This window comes from Canis lupus, chromosome 10, assembly GCF_011100685.1.
Source record: "Canis lupus familiaris isolate Mischka breed German Shepherd chromosome 10, alternate assembly UU_Cfam_GSD_1.0, whole genome shotgun sequence".
Classification (NCBI taxonomy): Eukaryota; Metazoa; Chordata; class Mammalia; order Carnivora; family Canidae; genus Canis; species Canis lupus.
The window spans coordinates 3,680,656-3,693,809 of NC_049231.1; the positions used below are offsets into that span (position 1 = coordinate 3,680,656).

A 13,154-nucleotide genomic window follows, 5' to 3' on the forward strand; every position below is an offset into this window, starting at 1 on the left:
TATGGTCTTTTTTCCCCACTACTGATACAACTAACACAATAAGAATGTTGAAATGTGTTTCTCAGGAAGCAGGGAACTTTCTTTCTCTGGGCCCCACCCAAAGACAGCAGCTTTTGCATCCCTCAGTCTATGGGCCAGAGCAGTATCTAAAGCTGTAAAATATGTTGCCTACAAAACTCAAAGAGGCAAACAGATGACATTCTCCCCTTTTCATGGTAGGAGGCGCAAAGTGTAATAATTTGTTTTGTAGGGGGATATCCTGGCACATTGTGAAACACTAGACTCATAAATTTTAGAGAGTAGAAGATTCCTTTTTTTTTTTTTTTAAGATTTTTATTTATTTATTCATGAGAAACACACAAACAGAGAGGCACAGACAGAGGCAGAGGGAGAAGCAGGCTCCATGTGGAGCCTGATGTGGGACTTGATCCCAGGTCCCCAGGATCATGCCCTGGGCTGAAGCCGGCACTAAACCGCTGAGCCACCCGGGCTGCCAGAGAGTAGAAGATTCCTAAGTGTGTTTATCTCACATCCATGTGACTTGTCAAGAATTCTAGCATACTTGTCATTTTTTTTGGCCATTTGGCCTGAAAAATCTAATGCCATTAATGTAATAGATCAGTAGGCAGATCTGTAGGATATCCAGATGGTCAGATCTCTTCATTCTAGATCATGGGAGAAAACAGGAGAGTATCAGAGCCTTGAAATAAAACTCTAAATGCGTATTATTGGTCATTCCATATGAATGTGAACTGGTTTCTCATCCTCCTCTAAATGGCATGGAAAAGAATGTACATACCATAGTCAGTGACCTCATGCCATGTATTTGAAGCTGGATTCATCTGCTCTAGCAAAGATAACGATTTCTGCCATGGCGACAACAGTAGCCACTACTCCATTGTTGAGCTTGTGGCAGTTTATAATCATCTTTCAGAAATTATTTATTTTCTGTAGGTGCTAACTCAACTCATTAAATGGTATCACCATCCTTTCTTCCTTTAGGCCTTTAAGGGTGGCACTGATCTCCTTAACTCTCCCCCTCCTCCTTACCATGTGCTGTTTTTTATTCTTATCATGGTTAGAAGGGGATGAGTTAGTTTCTAGGGCCTTTACTTGAACTTTCCCTCTATAATAACTTGTACCTCAAAGACCAAGCATTCAATGTGGGAGTTACTCCCCAACTATCCAGTGTTTAAATCCTAGATGGGAAATGACCACTGTTGAATGGGTACATTGACTCAGTGAATTTACTGTAAGCTGGATGTTGGCAACACTTAATTTATTATCTGGAGACCATATGCCCAAAGTCTAAGAAGGAGTGTGATGATATGTTGAGTTTTGGGGTGTCAGTGTCCACTCATTAACTCTCTCCTTCAGTCCTCATGATATCTGAACTTCTTTCTTTCCCATTGAAGAAGCTGTGGCTCCTTTGGGGGAAAGCCTAGGGGGAACCGCTCAAGTATACTTGTGATAGTGTTGCAGGGTTATTTCTCCTAGGAACCAGCCATCTCTCTGACCAGTGCTACAATTCCAGGTCTGGAAATAGGGAAATAATTTGTGGTGTGTGTTTTTGTTTGTTTGTTTGGTTGATTTTTTTTCAGTTGGCTGCCCTCCACGTCCCCTCCCAGTGATCCAACTTTGATTTCTTCTCCTGGTTCAAGATGCCCTTGTCAGCTGCCCATCTATTATGCCCATTGATACTTCATGTTCTATTAATTGTTTTAATAACTTGCTGTGAATGCACCCTCCTGGGATGCCAGACCAAACTTATTAGTCATTACAATTATCAGCATGTCCTGAGTTCTGGAAGTTAAGCATTGTTATCTATAGTATTTGGGGATCATATCAGCCCCACTGTTAACAGTGAGCCTAGTCCTGGAATGTTTCCACTGAACATTCTATTGATGCTGGTGCCCCTCTTACCAGCATGTTCCTCATGCCATTGGTCAATACTGTGCGGTACAGGCCTTCCTGTAGAATATCTACATACTCTTGAGCTTCTCTTGAGAATGCTAAGCACTCATCATGGGCTATCGCTTTTTCTACTTTCCTAATACCCTTTGTAGTAGAGAGTTCATACCAACTCCTGATGCAGGTGCCACTTTGGTAAATCCCGTACCATGAGAATGCTCTTTTGGGTTCCTGTACCCAACTTGTTTGTGTGTGTGTGTGTGTGTGTGTGTGTGTGTGTGTGTTTAGGCTTCCGTACACACAACAAGCAATTCTCAGACACCAGCAAAGTATCCGAGAATTCAGCTCAATTCTGAAACTATTTGCGTAGATACAGAATCAGATTCCACAGGCACAGGGCTTGGTTCTACAAGACTGCCTTCTACTTCAGATGACAAGAGCAAGCCCAGGCTGTCATCCATGCTTCTGAATGACTGGCTATAAACCAGAGGCTCTGATAACTCCTCTTTGGGTTTGATTATTTTGCTAGTACAGTTCATAGAACTCACAAAACCTGTTAGCTGACTGGATTATCAATTTATTGCAATGGATATTAAAGTAGCAAATCAACAGCCAGATGAACAGATATATAGGGTGAGGTCCGGAACAAAGGAGCTTCTATCCTTGTAGAGCTTGGAACTCAGCATGGTGCCACATGGAAGCATTTCATTTCTTCAACCTGGAAGCCTCTGACCCCCTTCCTTTTAGGTTTTATAGGGGTTTTGTTACACAGGCATGATTGATTAACTCAATGACCATCGATGATTGCTTTAATCTTCAATCTCTTTCTCTCTCTCTTTCTGGAAATCAGGGGGTAGAACTGAAAGTTTTAACCCTCTATTCAGGATTGGTCCCCCTGGCAAACAGCCCTCATCCCTTGGTTCTTTCCAAAAATCATCTCATTAACTTAAACCCAATTATGGTAGAAAGGGGCATGTTATAACAAGACATCCATTGCACTTTTATGGCTGAGGCATTTTCAGGAGCTGAGGACAAGAGACCAAACAGTATAACAAAAGATGTTCTCATCACTCTTACCGCTCAGGAAATTTCAGGGGTCTGGGGACAAGAAAGTCAGGAATTATGAATGAAGATCTTGCATACATGGTTACCTGAGTGACCAAATATATATATTTCTTATAAATCACAATATGGCAACTGCCAAGTCAATCAACTTTTTACTATTTAATGTTTTGACTCCCTTGATTAAGCATCCTTAGAACCCAGTCACATAAGCACTCCCCCAGTTTCACTGGCCAAGTCTAACTGCTTTGGGGTAGGGTTTCTGTTTTCCTAGTAGATACTGTTTTCTTCATACATCTAAACAGTATGATACTTAGTTCTCACTAGTGCACACCTTCCACTGGCATGTGCCCCAACACTGCTGAAAAGTTTTAACAAATGGACCACCACCCTGTTCCAGAAGCTGATTGTGATGGGGTCCTCCCTGCCAGTGAGGTGATGAATAATGCAGCTCTAAAAGCCTATATAGTTAGTTGCATTCACAGACCCCTTCTGATACCAACTTTCAAAGGTTGGATTACCTACAAGCAGATTCTGAGAAGTTTGGGGTGCAACGTACTCATTAAAAATCAACACCTAAGAAAGGAACGAGGGCTTGGCAGGCGTGGGCAGAAGAGGAAATCAAACTGTGACAAAACTCAGCAGGGATCTCTGCAGCCAGCACTACCCACCAGGATATTTCACATTGGGCCCAAATGACTGGTTTTTATACATTTACCACACTTAGTCAACAGCTATCCAAAAAAAGGAGGTGACATCAGAAGATGTGACTTCCTGCAGCTACACAGAATGTGAAGTTGCTGACGTGTGGGGGATGCCTGCTAACCACAATGTGCATGTGGGATCTTGGAAACACAGAGGTGTTTAACTCATGGTCTAAAGTTTCCAAAAATAGTAGGTAAAACAAAACAGAACCAAGAAACACTGACCGTGACTTGCTAGTTAACAGCAGAATGTGGAGGAGACACTGAGTAACTCTGAGTTTAGGTCAATCTCCACCTGGGTCTTGGAAGGCCAGCTCTCACTCGGCTGCCTTTTGGACACCCATCAACTGTAAGAATCCTAAGCCATATGGAGAAGCCATGTTTCAGTGCTCCCATTAGGAGACCTGGGCAGGCCTAGACTTTGACTCAGTCTTGCCCAGGAACCAGACACATGATTGAAGAAGCCCCTAAATGATATTAGGACCCTGTGTTCCATTCTTTCTAATTGAGCCTCTAGACATTATAGAGCAGAGACAAGCCATCCCTGTTCTGCAAACAGAATCCATGAATGTAATGAAATTGTTGTTGACTTATAGTAGAGTTTTAAGTTTTTCATATAAAAATAGTAACCAGAACAGAAAGGAAGGAAGAAAAAGAGGGATAATCTTTACAGATCCCATACCTAGATCCGCACCTAGGAAAAGAGATAAAATTCTCCAGACTAGTTATGAGGAAGAATTTTATTCTCAAGTTATAATTTGTTTGAAAGACAGAGGCAAAGAATATCATTTTATGTACTACTCTACCAGTGGATCTGTAGCTCCTGTATAATAAATGATTTTTCTTATAGTTACTCAAATATACATGTGTAATCTTAACTGAACAGGAACTTACTGGAGTATGAAGCCAAGAAGTGATTAATTTTTCTTTATAAAACTATTTCTTTTTTTAAAGATTTTATTTATTTATTTGAGAGAGTGAGCAAGAGAGAGAGAGAGAGAGAGCGAGAGCGAGCTTGAGCAGGGGAAGGGGAGGGGCAGAGGGAGAAGCAGACTCCCTGCAGAGCAGGGAGACTGATATCTGGGCTCAGTCCCAGGACCTTGTGATCAGGACCTGAGCCCGAGGCAGACGTTAAACCAACTGAGCCACCTAGGCACCTCTATCAAACTGTTTCTGGATTTTACAATCATCTGATTTGTTCTTTAAAAAATTATTAAGGAGATACACTTAAATATCAAATCTTAATTAATTTTACATTGAGTGTTCTCATAATTCAAATGATATCAAATCAGTTTGTTTTACTTAGTTATTTTATTTTGGAGGGATTATTTCCTAAATATGTACATATTTTACATATGATAATACCATCTTTCATTTCTGTTAAGCTTTCTAATTTAGAAAGCAATTCCATTCACATTGTCTGGTTGACCCTTCTTAATAACCAAATCAAATTTTTACTACTTATGAAGAAAGTAGAGTTTAAACCGATTTGTGTCTTTGCCAAATTAGTGCATTAATGCAGTGCCCAACTAGGCCTATATCCAGTTATTCAGATGCTAAGTATCTGAAATACTCATTTCAGACACTCTATTGCTTTTTTTTAAGTTTTTATTTTACGTATTAAAAATCAAACTTGATATGATAACACATGTCCACAGAAATACTTTCGTTTAAATATGTATAGAAGCAAGTAATAAAAATCATCCGAATATCCATCAACATGCATGTGAATTGAGAAAGAATTTGTGGCATTTCCACACAATAGAACACTACTCAGCAGTGAAAAGAACAAACTACTAATGCATACACATGACACAATGGATAAATTAAAGATAAACATGCAGAATGAAAAAAATCAGTTACAGAAGTGTAGAGAGTATATCATTCCAGTCGCATAACATCTAGAATAGGGAAAACCTGCTAGGCTATGATGATAAGAACGAGATCGATGATTGCTTGGGTTTCATAGAATATTGTCTAATAAGAGCAAGAGGGAACTTCCTGGGATGACGGAAGTTCTCGAAATTTCGATCTGAGTAGTGGTTAAGATTCATCTAACTGTACACTTACAGTGCAAGCATTTTAATGCATGTAAGTTATACTTCAATACAAGTATATGTAACATGAAATAAAGCTGGTATATTGACAGAGAAATCCACAATTTGTGTTTCAGTCTTTGGCATCATGAAAGGAAGCTCCTTCTCCTCCACGATGGGTACTGAGCAAGAACTCTACATGTCTTTTTTGAAATATTTTTGAATCTGCAGATAAAATTCAACTCACTGACTAGGGTGGTGTATTCCAGTTTAAATAAAAAAAAAACAAAACTACAAAGAATATTATTCAAAACACCTAATATCCCAGTATTTATACTCTAGTATGTATGTATGTGTATGTATGAAAAACATAACTATGCAGTGGCTGTAATCACAGCATTAGGGTTATAATCAGTCTGAAAATTAAATAAATAATGTATAGGCTTTTTGAGAGAAGCATTACTTTCATTTGAAAAGTTTATTGCAGTGCCCGGCAGATTGCTTAACAAATATGCCGAATGAATGAAGCTCATTGAAGATAAGCATTTCAAAGTCATTGTTGGATTTCTTGACTCTGGATCTGTATTGAGAAATGAAATTTTGGTGGGCCAAGATTAAAAAAAAATAGAAAATCAATAAACTTCAGGTGACCACCTACATTGCTAGGCTCTGGTCCAGATCATAGGGCCTAAGGCATAATCACATTTTGTGGATTTGACATGGATACCTCATTTCATGTAACTGATCTCATACAGATTATTTCTTGGGAAAAGATTTGTAACGAGTGATTGTTGAAGATCACTATCAACAAGATCCCAGAGAAATTAGCCAACAGTAAGAAATCAATCACCATTACATAGCAAAACGGCACAAAACAAATATGTAGTTTGGGTCAGTTCCTGGCAGAGAGAAAGCAGAAAAAGAGTTCCTGAATGAAAAACCAAACAGCAATATGGCCTGAACTTCAGCTAAAGAAGCCAAGAAAGGGCAGCTGAAAATGTAGCTTACTGAGAAGCAGGTAGCTGAGTTTTTTAGCATGAAACTCTCTGGTAACCTGGGAGGCATTATGTAAATGCAAACAGTGACTCAACCTTCAAGGACATTCCAGGCACAGGACAAGTTACACAATGTTACAGGCAAAGCTAGTAACTTTATGGTTGCGATATATAAAACACATCCTGATCAACACTACAGACCAAAATATAAGTAAATACCTATTTTTTTGTTAATTAGGAACAAAACTCTACCATACATAAATATTTTCATTTATTAAAATTATGCATAATCTCTGTGGATCTTTGAAGTGCCTGAAAGTGCCACAGAGATTTAGAAAGTGAAGCTAAGATTAAGTGACCCATCTAGGACTATATGCACAGGAAAAGGCACTGGAACCTAGGTTCCTTGGTACCATACTCAGTCATCAGTGTTTTATTTTTAAAAATTCATTAAATATTAAACAATTTTAAGGCACTAGTTACAAGATTCCTGCCAGAAAGGTTTACAGTTTATAATGAAAACTTTTAATCAAAGTTTCTAATTTTATATGCTTTCAGAATAATTAAAATATTCAGGGTTGCCTGTCTGGCTCAGTCCACAGCGCATGCAACTCTTGATCTCCTGGTTGTAAATTCAAGCCCCAGGTTGGGGTAGAGATTACCTAAAAATAAAATCTAAAAAAAAAAAAAAAAAAAAAAAAAAAAAATATATATATATATATATATATATAGAAACATATTTTTGAATCTGCAGATAAAATTCAACTCACTGACTAGGGTGGTCTATTCCAGTTTAAATAAAAAAAGACTACTATATATATTTATATATATATTCAAATGAAGGCATCTATAAGACACTTGCAATTAGAATCCATTAAGCTCACTTGATGGATAGCATTAAATAAAATGTAAAATTAGAAAAATGCCAATGGATAAGAGTTTGAATGCAGAATCTCTTTTAGAGTCCCAAAGGTCATTTATTTTACCAAAAGACCTCTCTGCGTAATTGTATACTTATGGAAAGTTACACCATATATAACAATGTCCGACATAATTGTTTTCTCTCTCTTTTTTTTTTAAGATTTTATTATTCATGAAAAAGAGATGGAGCAAGAGCAGAGAGAGAGAGAGAGAGAGAGAGAGAGAGAAGGAGGGAGAAGCAGACTCCCTGCTGAGCAAGGAGCCCTACATGGGGCTCATCCTCTAGGATCATGGCCTGAGCTGAAGGCAGACGCTTAACCCACTGAGCCACCTAGAGTCTCTCTCTTTTTTTATTTTTTTGTGAAAGGAGACTAGATTTGCATTCTCCACAATTCTATGGGAAGCTTCCACAGAAGATATTCCCAAAGTAGACAACATGGGTATACTCAAGACATAAATTTACAGGCAGTGGAAATATTTCTTTCATATTTTGCACATTCTATGAAATCAGGTCAGAGCAATCATATTCTCGGCTGCTAGCCAGCCACAATCTCAGCCATTGTATGCTGCCCACTGGATGGCAGGTAGGTACATGGTTCTTTTCACTCAGGGGAATATTTGGGCATTTGGCTTTTTGCTCTTACTTAAAATCAATCTATTGTGTGTAGTTTACACACACACACACACACACACACAGTCTACTTTGGTCTCACAGTCTTGCCATGAAAAGGCCATTAAATATCAATTTTGAGTTGTGAAGTATCTATTTTTAGCCTTGACATAAGAACACATTATACACATTATAGCATTCTCTTAAACTCACTGTTTCATTGGGTCTTTATTCCATTACGATTTATTTTATTTTTTTAAAGATTTATTTATTTATTTATTTATTTATTTATTTATTTATTTATTTATGATAGACATAGAGAGAGGGAGAGAGAGAGGCAAAGACACAGGCAGAGGGAAAAGCAGGCCCCATGCCAGGAGCCCGAGGCTGCACTTGATTCCAGGACTCCAGGATTGCGCCCTGGGCCAAAGGCAGGCACCAAACCGTTGAGCCACCCAGGGATCCCTCCATTACGATTTATAGTCTTACTAAGTAACATCACGTATTGGTCAGAATAAGTTAGGTTATGTTCTCATAACTAATAATGCCCAAAATATCAGTGGCTTAACACAATAATGGTTTCTTGCTCACACAAAGTCCAGTGCAAGTCAAGGAATCCTTCTTTATCTCTTAATGACTCTGTTTTATAGCTATTCCATCTAAAACATGAGACTGAGAAAGGCAAAAATGGAGGAAGCACACGAGCTCTTAACTTCTTTGCCCAGAAATGATATATGTCACTTGCATCTATACTTGTTAGAACTAGTCACATGGCCCCAATATAACTATAAGAGAAGCTAGGAATAGCCTTGTCATGCAGATCATGGATAGTGTGAGCATCAACAGCCTCCACCATATAACTGTTCCTTAAAATCACACGATCATTTCTTTCCTCTAGTTGGCAAACATTATTACCTTGTATCTGCAAGAATTTGTGCCAGATACTGGAAGACTGCAAAGACGAATAAAATGTCTTCTCTGCCCTCCAACAACCTAATAGATCGGGGTGACAGAAAAAAAATATTTTTGTAAAGTAGAAAGAAAATGTCCCAAACAGAAGCATACACCATGTTCTATGAAAAGGAAAACCGAGGAAGATGGAATTAATTCTTATTGAAGGAATCCTTGAAGTGCCGGAGAAGTGATGACATATTTGCGGGACCTTGAAGGTAAAACAAGGCTCAGCCAAGTTTGATATGGAAAAGAGAAAATAGGGAATGCAAAAAGTCAGCAATATGTGAGAAGATATGGCATGGCTGAGGAATGAAGAACCTGAGGGTTCACAGCTGAGGATAGAGAACCTAGAATTTGAGGCTGTGGGTAGACAGTGGAAGACATTTGAGCTTTATTAGTTTATACGCTATTTATGTTTTTACTAGTTTACTTATTTGTGGAAAATGGGTTGCTAGTATATGGAGCATATTGCTGTTCTTTGTTTCTCCACTGTTATTTCATCTCATGAATAGAAATTCAGGCCAACAAAATTAACCAAAAACATTTCAAGTTCTGATCCTATGGATTGCCTTTTCTCTAAATTGTTTTCTCTTCTCAGCTTCTGGATAATATTAAGACTATAAGTCATAGGATAAATTGACTGGATTTATTCCCACCTAATTCTCCTTTCAGCTTCCTTTCTAATACAATCAAATATTTATGTAGCATGACTAGCCATAGCAATAAGGCAATTTAAAGATGAATCCTCAAATACTAACACTGGGGTAGTAGGTAAATTGGATCCAGAGTTTTAATTGTTGGAAAAACAAGACTTAAAAGAAAACTACAGTTATGATTCATGCATTCATGCATGCTAGTTAGTGACGTTTAGGAATCTGACAATGAGTTAAATAGACCAAGAACATGGGTCTGTAAAAACAAGCAAACAAATACAGAAAAAAAAAAAAAAAAAAAAAAGAGAGAGAGAGAGAGAGAGAGGGAGAAAAAAAAATCAAAAAGAAAGTAGAGAATAGGGTCAAAATTCAGGAAAGTTTTGGTCTTCTTTCTCTTCTTTGGAAGGAAATGAGTAATGAATGAGCAGGAAAAATGTCAATAGCAAACACTCAAGAACATGACCTGGAGATGTGTCTTACTTAGTGTTTTCTTTTCAAACTTTAACATTATTTTTTCTTATGAAAATGAAGTGTCTATAGTCACTGTTAGACATTCTATTACTCTCGTATGCCTATCACATTTTATATAAATGTCATTTTACACATTTTTAGTCCAAGAAAAGCTAGTCCTTTCTGGAATTTTCTGCCTTAGTTCCTTAGTTTCCAACATCACTCCCTCTGTAAAATGTCTTCCAAACTCCCAAACTTCCAAGCTCCCTCTGTAAACTGCCTAATAATAGGCAACATTTATTCACTCATATTATCTACCATCTACTACACATGTATCATCTCACCTAAATCTTACGACAGCAATAATGGGTTGATATTGCTTCTATTTTGTAGCTACAGAAACTACCATTCCAGTTTTGTAATAAGCCCACAAACCAGCTGTGGCCGAAGCAAGGCAATGTGAATTTAGCTAAGTGACTTAATTTGTGAAGGGGGGCAGATAATGCCACCCCGAAATATGCCACTTTGGCACAGTGATTATTTTGAATTAAAGTTACTTGGGAAACAGCCAGTGCCAGGAGGACACTCTGAGCACCCCCCCCCCCACCCCTCCCCACCCCTGCCTTTGTCCCCCTGAAAAGAGATGTGTGTGTAACGTAGGTGAGGGTCTGCTAAGTCGCCAGAAACAGGGCAACAGGAATTCGCAAGTTCAAGCCCGCGTTGCTTTAAAGGTTCCTTTTTGTGTGAGCAGGACTTCAGCTGTGAAGACATTTAAGGAACCTGATCTCTGGTGTCACCAAACGTTCAGTCCCAGCCCTTCCTCTTTCCGGCTGCCCCAAGAGTGTTCTGGACGGTGGAGGAAGGAAAAAGAGGGCAGAGGAAACCAGACCGACGGTTGTGGAATTGGCGCGAGCCCGGGCACGGCTCGTGGGCAGGTCGGACTCGCCCTTGGCGGAGTGAAGGGATTCGGGGGCTACGATGCAGCGGCCGGTGCACGGGCGCTTTCCTTCGCCTCTTTCCTGGTTCGGGGTCTTCTTGCACTAGTTTTTGTGCCCCGCGCCCCACGGGGTGAGGGTTAGGTTTCCCTTAGGTGTCGTGGTGGGGGGCCCCATCCCCAGCACTGCCGCTCCTCCCCGCGCCCGGGAACACCTCGGTCCCAACGGCGGCCCCCGGACACCTCCACGGCCGGGACGGGATGTCCGACCCCCGCCCCCCCGCGCCTCCCTCGCCCCCCACCCCCCGCGCAGCCCCCTCCCCTCCGCGCCCCCCCGCGCATCCCTCCCCCCACCCCCCGCCCCCCGCCCCGCTCGCGGGCTCCCCGCCTAGCTCGCTGCCGCCCCCAGCTACGCCCCGGAGTCCCCGCGCCCCGGGCCCGCGTCCGCGGGGGCACAGCCGCGGGGAGCATGCTCAGTCGGCCCCGAGTCGCGGGGCGGGGCGGGGCTCCCCCTTCCCCTCCCCCCTCCCCCCGCGCGCTCCCGGGCACCCACTGGGGCGCTCTCGGGCCGCGCCTCCCTCCGCCTCCCCCCCGCCCCCCCGGGCCGCGGGGCGAGGACGAGTCCAGGGACATAAATAAATAAATAATTCCATCCACGCGGTGGCGGCGCGGCGAGCCGGCGGCGGCGGGGGCGGCGGCGCCCCGGGGTGCGGGACGGCGGGTGAAGTAAGTGCCGCGGGCGCGGGGAGGGGAGGGGGAGGGGAGGGGGGAGGGGAGGGGAGGGGCGCGGGGGCGCGCCTCCGCGGGGCCGCACGCCTGGGTCAGGGCAGCGCCCCGGGGCCCCGCGGAGGCACAGCCCCGGTCCCCGGGCGGCCGCGGGAGGGCGCGCAGGGCAGGGGCGCGCAGGGCAGGGCGCCGAGGGGCCCCGGGCGGGGAGCGGGGGACGGCGGGTCCCGTGCGGGCCGGGGCAGCCCCGGGCGCGGCGGCGGCGGGGAGCGGCGGTGCAGGGCGGGGGGGGGGGGCGGCAACGGGGCGGAGGCGTCGCGGTCCCCTCCGGCTGCAGAGCGGGGCGCGGGGGGCCTGCGTGGGGCGGAGGGAGCGCGGCCGCGACCTGACGGGCTGCACACGGCCTCGGCGGGGGCGGCCGGGGCGGGCCGCTTTCCGGGGGCTGCGGGGTTTGGGGTCTACTGCGGGGATGTGGAAGTCGCACACGCGCGCACGCGCACACCGAGGAAGCGAGCCGCGGTTTCCCCGCAGGTGACTCCGCCAGGAGCAGAGGCGCCCAGTGGGTTGGGTCGAGGGAGGCCGCTGGTGTTTGCAGGAGAGCTCGTAGCCTACGTCCTCGCCCCCCTTCCCGGTCCAACAAGAGGCGCCGTGGAGCCGTAGGAGAGTGAGCCCGGGTGAGGGCAGCAGCCTGGGGGGCCCGGCGGGGACGCGGGACGCCCTTCCCTGGCGCCGCTGCCTTGGCCGCACGCAGGTGAGCGCAGAAGCGCTGCAGACCTCGGGGTGATCTCCGGGAGCCTCCAGCTCCAAGCGTGCATTTCCAGGGAGCGGGGCTGAGACCCAGGGCTGAGACCCAGAGCCCGAGGGGGGTTGCAGACCGTGGAAGAGGGAGCCAGGAGGTCAACAAGGTGACCCTTCTGGGCTCCTCCTAGAGCGATCGCAGCTCCACTTTGTGCTTCTGAACACACTGCCCTGAAAGCAATCTAAGCGGGCAGGCAACCGAGTGATTCAGTGAAAGGGAAAGATTATTACCTTAAGCAACTCGGTGTGTTGTGTAACAACTCATAAAGTCAGAGGCGGTTGGGGCTTTTTTTTTTTTTCCCCCAAAACTCACATCAGCAGTTTGCAGTTACATACTGCTTTTCCCCCCAGGGAGTGTTTTAATAATGGTAAGTGATCTGGAGTTTTAACGTTGGTTTCC

At 43.7% G+C, this 13,154-nt stretch overlaps 1 protein-coding gene and 1 long non-coding RNA gene across 6 annotated transcripts in view; one reads left to right on the plus strand and one right to left on the minus strand.

Moving 5' to 3' along the window:
- Window positions 1-373: 373 nt before the first annotated feature.
- On the minus strand, window positions 374-11,479 carry LOC102154481. Its single transcript, XR_005365317.1, has 3 exons — window positions 11,077-11,479; window positions 9,155-9,232; window positions 374-665 (listed from the first exon to the last, which is right to left on the minus strand). It is a non-coding gene; the product is annotated as an uncharacterized LOC102154481 (long non-coding RNA).
- Window positions 11,091-13,154, plus strand: part of SLC16A7 (solute carrier family 16 member 7) — a 166,035-nt gene continuing 163,971 nt past the window's right edge. The window contains exon 1 of one of the 5 annotated variants that reach the window (XM_038549852.1): window positions 11,091-11,231. The gene's annotated coding sequence lies outside the window, so the exon portion shown is untranslated. Of the gene's footprint in view, window positions 11,232-11,903; window positions 11,957-13,154 lie in introns of those variants that run through there. The other 4 variants (XM_038549845.1, XM_038549848.1, XM_038549847.1 and 1 more) reach the window with 4 other exon arrangements.